This window comes from Chenopodium album, chromosome 20 (genome assembly GCF_948465745.1).
Source record: "Chenopodium album chromosome 20, dcCheAlbu1.1, whole genome shotgun sequence".
NCBI classification, from domain to species: domain Eukaryota; kingdom Viridiplantae; phylum Streptophyta; class Magnoliopsida; order Caryophyllales; family Amaranthaceae; genus Chenopodium; species Chenopodium album.
In genome coordinates this window covers 30857980-30870961 of record NC_137853.1, presented here as the reverse complement: position 1 = coordinate 30870961, position 12982 = coordinate 30857980, and the positions used below count along the sequence as shown (strand labels likewise).

General features: G+C 38.7%; 1 long non-coding RNA gene across 1 annotated transcript in view; it reads left to right on the top strand.

Moving 5' to 3' along the window:
• Positions 1-4054, top strand: part of LOC145597945 (uncharacterized) — a 90569-nt gene extending 86515 nt beyond the window's left edge. Inside the window, exons 5-6 of the long non-coding RNA XR_014103464.1 lie at positions 2753-2809; positions 3881-4054. This is a non-coding gene — a long non-coding RNA (uncharacterized LOC145597945). The remainder of the gene's footprint in view (positions 1-2752; positions 2810-3880) is intronic.
• Positions 4055-12982: the final 8928 nt, after the last annotated feature.

Here is a 12982-nt window from a genome sequence, read left to right as displayed (position 1 = left end):
GTACAACACTAATTCCATTTCCATCCAATAAAAATCAAAACCCTAATCTAATTAAATAGGTGCTAATCCAAATTTTTGAATCCATTTTAAAACCCCTTAATTAATATTAGTCATAAAAATTAAATACAAGAGGCTCGTGATACCACTGTTAGGTTTTACGGTGTTCCAAACACCATGCGGAAACCAAACCCCGCCACGGACCACATGCATGAATAATTACGACTAACATGCATATAATAAATAAAGCATTAAACACATAAAGAGACAAGCGATCATACCCTTGACGCGTGCTTAAACCTCATGAGCAAGAACCTCGAACACTCGATAACTACGAAGCAAGAACCCCACTTGTGGTTCCTCCAACAGAGTCCACCTGCGCACCCAATCTTGGCCGGGATTAGTGGCTAGATTAATACCCGACAAGACTACAAGAGAATTACGTACTCCAAAGGTTTTCTCACGGTTTATATTGGAGATGCCTTTTTTGAGTCCAACTCTTACAATTAAATTCCCAAGGCATGTTTAAGTATTTATAGACTTGGCATCTCCCATTCCCTTGAAAAGTTTCAATGTGGGACTTTCATAAAAGGTGAAATTCTAGCATTCAATTTAATTCCAAAATAAATTAAATGCACAAAAAAATAATCAATCAACACTTGTCACACACTAGGGAGGGGTTACGTGAGGACCACAAGGGAGGACCACAAGTCTCTCCTTGATTCCCAAGCCAAACTTCCTTCCAATCAGAACAAGGCAAGACCGGTTAAGGCCTTGGGAAAAAAGGCAAGACCGATCAAGGCCTTGTGCCTTTGGCTAGGCTGGCCAGCACGCACCTCAAGGCCATCGCATGCCTGCTGGGCTGCTTGTGCGCTGTTGGCTGCCTTGCCGCCAGCCCGGCTAGCAATGTTGGCCCCTAGCTGGGCGCGCAGCATGCTAGCGTTGGCTGGGCGCCTTGCACGCTTGCAATGCTAGCGTCCAGCTGGCCTTGTGCTACAATAGCACGCCCAACCCCGCATGCTCGGCCAGTACTATGCTAGGCCTATGCGAGGCCTTGGGCTATCGTTTGGCCTTGCCCCTACTTGATTGGTGCGGCAAGGCCTTGTGCTAGGTTTGCGATCCTAGCATGACGTGTTGTTTAATTATTTTCCCGTCTTGTCGATTCCTACAATCGTCTCGACGTTCCACGCTCGGTTTCGACACTCTAAGCTCGGAATCCGACGTCCTAGTACGAATTATCTTTATCGACGTATTAAAGCCTCCGGCTTAATCCGTCGCCTTAGTTTGTTTGCATGCTTGGGAGTGACCCATTGGGTTCAGTCAAAGGAAAGTTGTGAGATTAATATAATTAATCTCACCGATCGGAGATGGCCTCTAGCCCGACTTTTCGATCACTTGACTTCACTGAAAAATTAACTCTGTAATTAATTCTGAACCCTCTATTGGAATAATACACTTGTTTGAAAGACATTATTCCTTTCAGAAAACCCCTATATCAGAAACACTGTGCGGAAATCAAACCCCGCCCCGGACCACATGCATAAATAATTACGACAAACTAGCATAATTAACTTAAAGCTTAAACATGCATAAACACATAAAAGGATATAGAAATTACCCTTGAAGCATGCTTCGCGTCGATCTCAAACATGATCATTGATGCTGGAAGCCTTAGAACCGCACTCGCGCGTTCCTCCTACTTTGCACACCCGCGCTGTAATACCCCGTATTTTTATACGTATATTAAATTAAAGTATTATTTTATGTCGTATTTAAATAATTTGAAATGAATTATTTATGGTATTTTAATAATTTAAAAGGTTTATTTTAATTAAAAACTCATTTCTATATATTTATATGGTTTTGGAAATATTTTATTTAATCAATTTAGAAGCTTTGGGACATTTTGGATTTATAAAGGAGTTTTAAAGTCAAAAGGATTTTATGAAAGTCAAAATACCAAGTTGAATGGAAATAGGAATCATTAAGGGTATATAGGGAAATTAAGTTAGGAGGGTTTTGAGAGGGAGTATAAATACCCATCTTATGAGCAAATTAAACTTTGCCCAAGGTGGAGAATACCCAAAGGTAAACTCTCCTCTTATTTTTCTCTCTCCCTTAATTTTTCCCCTCTCCCTCACAAACACTCACACACACCCACACTAGGGTGGCCGGCCACCACCACCACCACTTCCCACCGGCCAGCCACCGCCACCAGCATCAACCGACAACAGCCGCCGGTGTGGAGGGCGGCAGCAGCCCCCTCCCCCGTGCGGTTGTGTAAAAAAAAAAAAAAAAATCCTCTTCTCTTTGTTTTAAAATTAACCCTGCTTTGATTAATTATTGAAATTGGGTGTGTGTGATAATTTTATGATGTTTTAACAATGATTAATATGTATATAATTTTCAGATTTAGTTTTTGAATAAAAAGCCCTAAATTGATAAACCCTAGGTTTCTAAGTTGATGTTTATTGGTGGAATTTAATTGTGGTTGATTAAAACTATTGAATTTAGTGTTTTTAAACTAAATTACAGCGAGTTTAAGAGTTTTTATAATGCTAGAATTTTTATGTAGAGGCTAGAATTAAGTTTTCTTGAAAGGATTTTAATTACCCATTAATTGGGAATAAAAGTAGATTTTTTAATTAATTTTCAGCATGTTTTTGAAGTTTTAAAAGTGTTTTAAAGAGTGTATATATTGCTGGAAATTTATTACAATTAGGTATTAATGTCTCTCTGTCATTTTGGGTTGTAGGAGGCTTCCAAGTGAGTGATTTCGTGTAGTCGTGGCAATTTTGAGATCATATTCGAGGTACGTTCGCGTACTCGGTAATTATTTAAGTGTGTAGAAGCATGTTAGGACTTGTTTAATTAATTCCAAGTTAGTATCATGATAGGTATTGGATGGAATTGTTGGTTGGATTGATTTTGGTGATTGATTTGTAAAGCATGAATTATTTGACGTGAATTATTGATTGGAATTAATTATGATGGCATGTTGAATATGGACCACACTTTTATTATTGGCATGATCAAGAGCATGTTTGATTAAACTAAAGGTTTAATTTAGTTTGGAGTATGAAAAGGGAATTTTATTATGGTTCATATAATTTTTATTGATGCTATAAGCATGGGAAAGGAGCTATTTAAGTGTCTATGTACACGAGGATTAATTTATATTTTGGTGCTTAAATGCACTTAAGGTGTTCTAAACACCGAGAGATAGGATTTGTGGTGCATTATGCGCTTAAGGTGTTACTTAACGCCGAGGTAGTTCAAAAGGGGTTCAACATTAAATTAAATGTGGTCACTAATTATTCAAGAATTAAATTGGTATGTTTGATTGCTTGAATGATTTATGATGATTGATTGTATTGTGGATTGAGAGTCATCACCAAGTCTAAAATATGTAAACAACGTAAAGTGAAAGAGATTATGCACCAAAACTCTTGGAACGTATATACCTCGAGTATGAACATATGGGGGGAGTTATGGGGTTAACCATATCTTCTACTGGGAGTACAGGACGCTGTATTTTCCTTTTTATTATTATGCGTAGGAATTTCGTCACTTACGAGTGGTTCTTTTATACTGGCACGGTTAGCTCTCGTGTTAGTACCCCTTTATTGGGGCAGGTTAGGGGGAAACCCGTTCTATGTGTAATCAAATTAAATAAAGCAATGGAAATGTCTGTTGAATGAAATGTGTGTTGTATGTTTGTAAACAGGGGCAACAAGGTAAGTTGTGTGTTGTTAGGATATATGCATGTTAGTGTGAATCATTTACGCTTATGTACTTAGCATTGCTGATTGTGTGTATTGTATGTTTGTGTGGCCTTGTCTGTATCTTGGCCCTACAACGACCCATTTCTAATGGCGAGTAGTGGGGACAAAGTAAAGAGAAGCTTTTCAGGTGATGGAGCATATTCATGATGGGCATGAGTGAAGAGCGAACCTTGTTTAGTTTCCTCAAGAATATGATGTGTTTTATTTGATTTGTTATTATATAATTGCTTGTGAGACTAACGCAATGATTTTTAATATTTGTTTTGGGTTTGAAAAGGGCCTACAATGGTTCCAAGTTGTAGGTTGACTTCGTTTGACTTTGGTTTGACTTTACTTTTGTTTGATTTGACTTTTAAAAGTTGACTTGTTTTGAATGGTTTTAAAGTGAGTCTTCCGATGTGTGTCTTTGATAATTGCCTTAGCCGTTATCACGGTGTCTGTAATGTCTTAGAATTTCCTATTTCGTATTTTAAAAGAGAGCAAAACATGTATTTTAAGGAAAGGAATTTCTAGGGTGTTATAAAGTGGTATCTGGGAGCTTTGGTTGAGATTTTTATTACCACTAAAGCCAAAAACGTGTTTTAAAGTATTTTGTTTTAAACCTGGCCAAGTGTTTATTTAATGAGTAATTTTAAAAAGTGTGTTGTTTTATTTTATTCTATTTTATTTTTTTTAAGAGGACAGAATTTTTTTTTTTCTGGGAAAAAGGTCTGAATTTTTTTTTTTATGGAGAAATCCGATTTTTTTTTTATTATTTGGGTGTCCGAAATTTTTTCGGTTTGGGCCGAAAATTTTTGCCTTATTTAGGCTAATTTTTGAAAATTTTAAATAAAAAGGGAGTTAAAAAAAAAAAAATTTAGTTTGTTCGTTTTGCAGGTAAGCAAAGGATTACGGTATGAATTATGTGTTAAAAATTTTTAATAGCATGATCGTGAGCTTGGGTAGGAAACAATATAGGGCATATAAGTTAGAATTATTCATGTTCTTGTATGCATTGATATTTAGGTTGTGATGTTTGATCATGTGAATTGGATGATGTGGAAGCATGTAATTATGTGATTAGAAATACGTAAGATTGTTTGATTGAACATTGAACCTAAATTCATGCAAGAACTGTGTTATTTTATTTTCTTTGGGAAAGGAATCCTTTTCTAAACCTTTTCCTTAACAGGATGCCAATCTTTCCTAACAAAAACTCACAAATTGGAACACTAATTAAGAAAGACTATGAACATCCCTTTGATTATGTCAAGAAAATTCACTTTTATTGTTTACACTTGAGTGATGTCCTAGGAGACAAGCAGTATGATCTTCCTGATCGTGTTTCAGCCATGATAATTCACTGTCTTCCTGACGAACCCCCGTATCTTGCTGTCAAGACAAAGTTTTCTAATTTCTACTTGCCTGAGGACATCCCCAATTATTCTAAATATAAAGACTATTATGGACAGTGGTACCCTAACTACAAATACTTGATTTCTTACCTCGTTCAAGTTGAGAAATATCACTGCAAACTCTTACAGATTCCATATCCAAATTATTATTATGATAACCCAGCAGGGAATAATTCCCCTTCTACGAGCAGCCAATCAGGAAACACTTCCCCATCACAGGGCAATCAACCTGGAGCGAATAGAGGACAAGAGGAAGGAGAACTAATGGATGAGAGTAACCATACTGTTGATAGTTATATTATGGAAATCTCAAATCGAAATCCACCCCCAACCCTAGTCATTATTGACATCTCATCTGACGACGAGGAAGATGAAGAGTTTATTCAAGTAGAGAAAAATCCAAAGACACCTGAACCAATGGAGGAGGAGGACGACCCTGAATTCGATCCTGGAAGCTACAAACAATCAAAAGACAAGAAGGATGATGTTCGAAAGGACTAGATTTTTGTTGTTTCGCTTCTTTATAGGATTTCTAGTTTCTTTTCCGCAGTCATAGTTATTTCTTTTCCAGTAAAGTAATAAGTGGCAGGGCAACAGTGAGTCAATAAACCTATTGATTTGCGTAGGTTATTCGAACTAAATTCATTTTTATTTTCCAGTCATTTCCTTATTCAGCAATAAAATTTATATTCAGCAATAAAATTTATATTCATTTCCTTCTCAAATGATTCATTTTACTGCCAAATAACTCTTTTCGTCACCAAATCATTCATTTCATATCACTACTCCAATGAGCCATTTTTTACTCAAATATTCCAATAATTCATTTCCAAACTCTGGGAAACCATGGGAATTATTTTTATTTATTATTGTAATTGACAAGGTAATAATCGCGTCGTCAAACGACTACACCTAGATCAAATACAATTTATACAACCTAAACAAACCTAATACGAGTATAAGGCAAGCATAGGGGTCGAACCACAGAGAACGGATAAACACCACCAAATGTTATCGACAATTAAGCTAGTCCGGAATAGGAGAAAAATAACTAAAGTCTAAATGTGCTAAAACAAGAAATAAAACATTAAGGGAAATGGTCTAGGAGTAGCATTCACTTGAACATAAACAAAGGCATAGGAGTTGAATTAATTATGAACTAAACATGCTCGAATATCGAAGTAAGGTCCAATCTAACCGCCTTCCGGGGCTAATCAGCTTCTCCTAACATAGCCTCTATGTTTCCACATTAGAACCATATACTAGGAGGTACTATCAAATAACAATCGATATAAATGAACTTAGCTAAGTCAACTTCCGTTTCATGTTAGCAAAGATTCACTCCCAATCAACTAACAACATGCATTTTGCAAGTAGATTGAAGAACATCAAGCATATAAAGACTTTAATCACAATAAATCAATTCCAAACCCTTGAACATTCTCAAGATCCAACTACACCACAACCATCCCCTTAATGGGGAAATTACTCACTAATCATGATAACAACAAGATTAATCAACAAATAATCAAGAATCAACATGATTAACAAGCAATACCAACAACAAAAACAATAATCAAAATAAAACAATAAAAATAGAGGAGAGAGAGTTAGAGATTCTCATTGATTGAAGATGAAAGTCTACAAACAAGATGATCAATCTTCTTCTTCAAAATCCAAGCTCAACAATGGTGAAACCCTCACTTTCTCTCTCTAAACTACTCTAATCCTAAGCTAAACCTAGAGAGAGAAGCTCTCCTAAAACTAGGGAAAAAAAAAGAATGAAGTTCTCTTTTCTACAAAACAAGCCTCGCAATATATAAAGAATCGCGCAAAAACGCTGAACAGGACCCGCTGTGCGCCCGCGCAAGGATCTGTGCGCCCGCGCATGGTAGCTGTGCGCCCGCGCGTGCGCCCTCGCAGCGGTCTGTGCGCCCTCGCAGCGGCCTGCGCTCCCTCGCAGCAGCCTGCGCGCCCGCGCAAAGTAGCTGCGCGCCCGCGCATTTGTGGGTTGCGCGGCTTGTGCTTGGGTGTGCGCGCCCGCGCGGTGTGGGTGTGCGCCCGCGCACATGTCGCGCACAGGCCGCGCAAAACTTTCTGCCTCGATTCTGCAATTTCGCCAATTTTGCGCGGGTTCTCACAGGGATGCGCGCCCGCACATTATTTGCGCCCTTGCACCTTGCTTTCTTCGATTCTTCTCTCATGCTTCCTTGGCTTCTTCTTTGCAATCCAAGACTTCAAATACCTAAGCACAAACACTAAGGGAAGCAATAAGGTATAGGGAACGGTGCAAACACGCAATGAAGGCAAGCATTCAACAATATACGCGATTTCATTAAAAATACATCGAGACATGTATGCACGCATTATTTGAACAAAACAACTACAAAACACCCTAAGACAAGCTAAAACAAGGCATAAACATTATCCTAGGAGTGACATAAATGTCACTCATCAGTAATGCTTTATTAAATGTATGGTTGGTTAGCAATAAAAAAATGTGTTGATCAAGCTACAAAATTTGGGAGATTGTAATGTTACAACCTCAATTTGGTAGCTTAAATTAAATGTGTATGTATGTCTGGTGCAAGTTAGTAGGATGGGTGTCTAACTTGAGAACTAACCATGTCCATAATTAATAAAAACCCCTTGTTATAATTTAGGAGAAGAAAGATGGTAAGAGGAAGTGGGAACAATAATGATGGAGGAGATGAGCCGAGTGAAGTTCTAAGGCAATTGGCAGTGGTCACCCAATAGTTAAAAAGAAACTCGACCAACAATGGGAATGCTCAGGGAGAGTTGTTCAAAAAGGTGGAACAAAGCAAGCCACCAACCTATCAAGGCAAACAAGACCCAACTATGTTAGAAAACTGGTTAAGGGAGTTTGAGAAACTGTTTGGGGCAGTAGGATGCCCAAAAAATTCGAAAGTGGGCTGTGCTACCTATTACCTCAGGGGAGAAGCTGACCTTTTGTGGCAACAAAATGAGGCTACCATTAAGGCACTACCTGGTTTCAATTGGACTATGTTTCAGGAAAAGGTTAGGGATAAGTTTTACCCTAGTTTCCTACAGAAACAAAAAGATGAGGAATTTTCTAACCTAACAATGGGAGAGATGTCAATCACTGAGTATTATACCAAGTTTATTGAGCTGTCAAGGTTTGCCAAGGAATCTGTTGCTACAGAAAAGGCGAAGGCTGGGAAGTTTGAGAGTGGATTGACCACTGATCTTTCAACTAAAGCTGTGTGGACAAGTATTTGAAACCCTAGATGAGGTTTATGGGAGGTCTCACACCTTTATGCTTTGGAGTTGAAGAAAAAGAAGGAGTTAGCTGAGGTGAAAGACAAGGAAAAGGGAAAGGAGATAGGACAGGGCTTTGGAAACAACCAAGGTAACCAAAACAACTTCAAGAAGCAGAAATACCACAACAACAACAACAATAACTTCAACAACAATAATAACTTCCACAATAGTAATCGTCAGGGTGGACGAAACCTCAATGGAGGGGCTAAGAACTATAACCTGGGAAATAATCAGGAAGCAAGGCGTTATTTCTGAAGGAGGTGCAGGAATAATCACCCTGGTAAAGACTGCGAGGGTAACTTGGTTACTTGTCGCGCTTGAAACAAGTTGGGCCATAGGGAGTATGAATGTTTCTCTAAAGATCCTAACCGAAACAAGCAGGGAAATAATCAAGGAGGGGCTTAAAATAATTTTCAAGGAAACAACTACTATGTAGGAAACAAAGGGCCATAGCAAAATGGGGTGAAAAACAACAATAATGGGAATGGTCAGGTGAAAAGTTGAGCTCCAGGGAAACTGAATGTGATAAGTAGGCATGAAGCTGATACCACGAAGGATGTTATTACTGGTACCTTTTCTATTAAATCTATTCTTGTTAAAGTTTTGTTTGATTCTGGTGCAACTTTTTCTTTCATTTCAAAAGCCATTGTTTCAAAACTGTCGCACTGTTGAAAACCGTAGATGTTATAGATGTACCTATAGTTATTCCTACGGGAGGGGTAGTACAGTGTACCAAAACCTTTGAGGATGTGCCATTAGAGATTAAAGGAAAAGTGTTTTCGTCTGACCTCATTGAATTCAGGTTGAGTGACTTCGATATCATCTTGAAAATGGATTGGTTAAGTAAGTATAGTGAAGTGATTCGTTGTCAATCACAGAAAGTACAGTTAAGTACAGCTGAGGGTGAATTGGTAACACATTGGAATCATGGAGAAACAAAGTGTCTGAGGATCATCTCTATGATGAAATTGGCTAAATACATAAAGAAGGGGCATCCATTGTATTTCTGTAGTGTAAGGAACTTGGATCACAAAGAGGCAAATAAGCCGGAAAACATAGAAGTGGTGAATGAGTTTCTGGATGTGTTTCCAGAGGAGATTCCAGGGATGCCACCTAAGAGAGCAATTGATTTCACAACAGAGTTAGTTCCAAGAACAACACCAATTTCCAAGGTACCATATTGAACGGTACCTGCCGAAATGAGTTAATTGAAGGAGCAACTGCAAGATTTGCTAGAAAGGTGTACATTAGACCAAGTGCATCGCCTTGGGGAGCTCCAGTGCTATTTGTTAAGAAGAAGGATGGAGGTATGAGATTGTGTATTGACTACAGGAAGTTGAATAAGGTCACCATAAAGAACAATTACCCATTACCAAGGATTGATGACGTATTCGACCAATTGAGGGGCGCATCTGTGTTTTCCAAGATTGATTTGAGATCTGGATACCATCAGTTAAGGATCGCAGATGAAGATATCCCTAAGACGACATTTAGGACAAGGTATGGTCATTATGAGTTCACAGTAGTGCCATTTGGATTGACGAATGCTCCAGCAATCTTTATGGACTTGATGAACAGGGTGTTCCATTCATTTATGGACAAGTTTGTCGTAGTGTTCATAGATGATATACTGGTGTATTCGAAGAACAAGGAGGAACATGTGGAACACTTGAGGGCAGTTTTACAAACTTTAAGGGAGAACAATCTCTATGCGAATTTTCCAAAAGTGTGTGATGGTTAGAGAAGGTAGAATTTCTAGGTCACTTTGTATCCAAGGATGGGGTAGAAGTACATCCAGCAAAGATTGAAGCTGTAAAAGGATGGTGATATGAAACAACCAAGAAAAGAGGGGAAAATCAACAAACAACAATTTCAAATCAACAAAACAAGATAAACATATATCAACAATCACCAAGAACTATGAAATAGGGGTTCTTAATCAAAGCCAACACAAAGTAAAGCTAAAATTAAGGTGTAAGCACAAATATTACAAATTAGCAATCACAAAGATAGCAAATAATCACAAAGATTATGAGTAGAGAAAGAAAATCTCATGAGATTAAAAATTAAGCAAAAGTTGTCACCAAAAGCAAGTTAGCCCTATTTATAAGATTTACAAAACAACCCTAGAGTTCTTGAATTACACCCCTTGGATTACAAATGAAAAGCCAAGATTAAAGCAAGCTAAGAAAAACAAAAAGAAAGAAAAAAGCCACTTTGAAACAGGGGTCTTAGAGCGGCCGCTCTAAAAGGTTGGAGCGGTCGCTCCTCACGAACAGAGCGATCGCTTCATAGATGGGAGCGGTCGCTCCAAAGATTCTGCCGAAAATCCCAATTCCCGATGGAGCGGTCGCTCCAAAGGGTGGAGCGGTCGCCCCAAAGTTCGGAGCGATCGCTCCAGTCGATCTGCCTGGATAGCTCGATTTCAAACGCTCATAACTTCTTCATTTCTCGCTCAAATTGGGCATGTGACTTGTCTTTGGAAAGATCTTGGACTCTACTTTCACCTGCAAATTGAATCACCTTAAAATGCCTTGTAACAAAGAAGATATGGCTGATTTATGTTGTTGCATCATACATTGATAAACTTCTTTCTTGGCTAACACATGGAATCCTTGGAGCTTTATTTTAAGCAAACAAAACTTACTCAAGTTTGATGATAGTCAACCCCGAGAGGTGACCACCAAGGAGTTTAACATGGCTACGTGTCACAACACGTGGATTTTCTTCAACTTCCTCCACAAAGTTACATGCACCCGCATCAAACCCCTCCTCTTCAAAAGGAATTGCCCTCAATTCCGGATCATTATCACCAACATCTTCCTCAAAAAGAAAAGGAGCAAGATCACCAACATTAATGGTAGCATGAACTCCAAAGTCTCCCGGAAGTTTGAGCTTGTAAGCATTAGATCCAACCCTCTCCACAACTTCAAAGGGGCCTTCTGATCTTTGCATGAGCTTGTTCTTTCTCTTAGCCGGAAATCTTTCCTTCCGAAGATGGAGCCACACAAGATCTCCTACATTAAATTCCCTTGGCTTCTTGAATTTGTTTGCTCTTGCCTTATAACTCTCATTTGCTTTCTCAATCCTCTTCTTGACATCTTCATGAAGCTTTTTCATCGTTTCAACTCTATCTTTTGCCTCAAAACTCAACTCCTCTTGAGAAATACTAGGCAACAAGTCAAGTGGTAAGCGGGGATTGAAGCCATACACCACTTCAAATGGTGTTTTCCCGGTAGCAATACAATGAGAGCGGTTATAAGCAAATTCAACTTGAGGAAGTTTAACATCCCAATCTTTTAAGTTCTTGCTAATGATAGCCCGGAGAACGGTAGACATGGTACGATTAGTAACTTCCGTTTGCCCATCGGTTTGAGGGTGACTAGAAGTACTAAACAAGAGTTTGGTTCCTAACAACTTCAACAAGGTCTTCCAAAAGTAGCTCAAGAACTTAGGATCTCGATCTGACACAATGCTTTTTGGAATACAATGAAGCTTCACCACTTCTCTAAAGAACAAGGTAGCAACATGAGAAGCATCATCGGTCTTATGACAAGGAATGAAATGAGCCATCTTGCTAAAACGATCCACCACAACAAACACAGAATCATTTTGCCTTGGAGTGCAAGGGAGAGCAACCACAAAATCCATACTAAGATCATCTGATGGGTGACTAGGAATCGGAAGAGGAGAGTAGAGTCCTTCATGGAATTGACTCCTAGCCTTATGACTTCAACCTTAGTAGGGTCCATTGAGATCCCTACATTAGAAATCACATAGCCAAGAAAAACAACACTATCCACCATAAAAGTACATTTTTCTAGCTTGGCAAAAAGCTTCCTACTTCTCAATGTTTCAAATACTTGCTTCAAATGTTCAACATGATCAAGTTCACATTTGCTATAAACAAGTATATCATCGAAATAAACAACAACAAATCTTCCAATAAAGGGGTGAAGTACCTCGTTCATGAGTCTTATGAAAGTGCTAGGAGCATTTGAGAGCCCAAATGGCATTACAAGCCACTCATACAAGCCTTGCTTTGTCTCAAAAGCAGTTTTCCATTCGTCTCCTTCACGCATACGAATTTGGTGGTACCCCATCCTCAAGTCAATATTTGAAAACACCTTGGAACCAAGCAATTCATCAAGCATATCATCAATTCAGGGAATAGGAAACCGATACTTGATGGTAATATTGTTGATGGCCCTACTATCCACAAACCTCCTCCATGTACCATCCTTTTTTGTAACTAAAAGAGCCGGAACCGAACAAGGGCTAAGGGATTCCCTCACAAATCCTCTTTCCATCAACTCATCAACCTGTCTTTGAAGTTCTCTTATTTCATCGGGGGTACATCTATAAGTCGGTCTGTTAGGGAGTTGTGATCCCGGAATAAGATCAATTTGATGCTCAATTCCCCTAATTGGTGGCAAACAGGGTGGGATATCATCGAGGAAAACATCTTGGTACTCAACCAACACTTCCTTGACAAGGGGGTGG